The sequence below is a fragment of the Rhagoletis pomonella genome, unplaced genomic scaffold, assembly GCF_013731165.1.
Source record: "Rhagoletis pomonella isolate Grant_MI unplaced genomic scaffold, Rhpom_1.0 Rhpom_scaffold_00181, whole genome shotgun sequence".
Taxonomy (NCBI): domain Eukaryota; kingdom Metazoa; phylum Arthropoda; class Insecta; order Diptera; family Tephritidae; genus Rhagoletis; species Rhagoletis pomonella.
Genome location: NW_023458735.1, coordinates 125,655 through 126,665, shown reverse-complemented (window position 1 = coordinate 126,665; position 1,011 = coordinate 125,655).

Here is a 1,011-nt window from a genome sequence, read left to right as displayed (position 1 = left end):
TCAGTGTAAATTTGGATACATTTTCCCATAAGTTTCGTAAGTTGAAGGATTTTTTTTTTATTTATGTACGAGCTGTTATAACATTTTTAACCGTTTGCTGCTCATCCTCCAAATAAAAAATTTTCACTTATTCTTGTCACTTTGAAAAATAAAATTTTTAGCTTTATAAACGTGCATTTAATAACACCAAGTAGTCTGCAAGTTTTAAAAAGTTTTCCGACCTGTAGTAGTTAACTGTAATGTCGAGAATCTAATCGTAGTAATGAACATCGAACATGCGGAAACTTTGGCCCGTAATTGTAGTCAGTATTTACCGATTCTTAGAAATAGATCTGGGAAACAAAAACCCGTAGGTATAGTCAAAATTATGTCGACACTAAAGTTAGTTGAAGCTTTTTTGACAGATATCCCATTGAAAATTATGTCAAAAAGCTGCAATTAATTTTAGAGTCGACTTAATTATGACTATAACTACGGGGCTTTGTTTCTCAAATTCGTGTCTAAGGATAGGAAAATACTGACTACATGTTAATAAGTTTGTTAAGGGGCCGAGTTTGTTTTCCATAGATGCACTGTGTAAAAATGACCGCTCTTTTCGGTGGATACATTTAGATACAGTTTTCGATTTTTTATGAATACTTTAAAGGCTAAGCCAGTGGCAACACTTGAGCGAACTACTCGGATATTCAGTCGATTACTTCAGTTGAAACGAGAAGGTTGTACGCGCAAACAATACAACATGCCTCGGCAAGGGCTTATGCCAGACTGATCATTGGCAGTGCTGCCAGATTTTGGGCGAGCCTATTCCCTTTTTGTCCATGCAATTGTATATATTTTTCCCGTTTTTCATTTTAGGTTTTCCCGTTTTTTTCTCTTTTTATACAACCCAGTTTTTAACAATGGCCTATCAATTATTCTCCTTGTTTTATTTTTTATACGATCAATAACAATAATAATAATAATAATAATAATAATAATAATAATAATAATAATAATATCCCAACGGTTTTT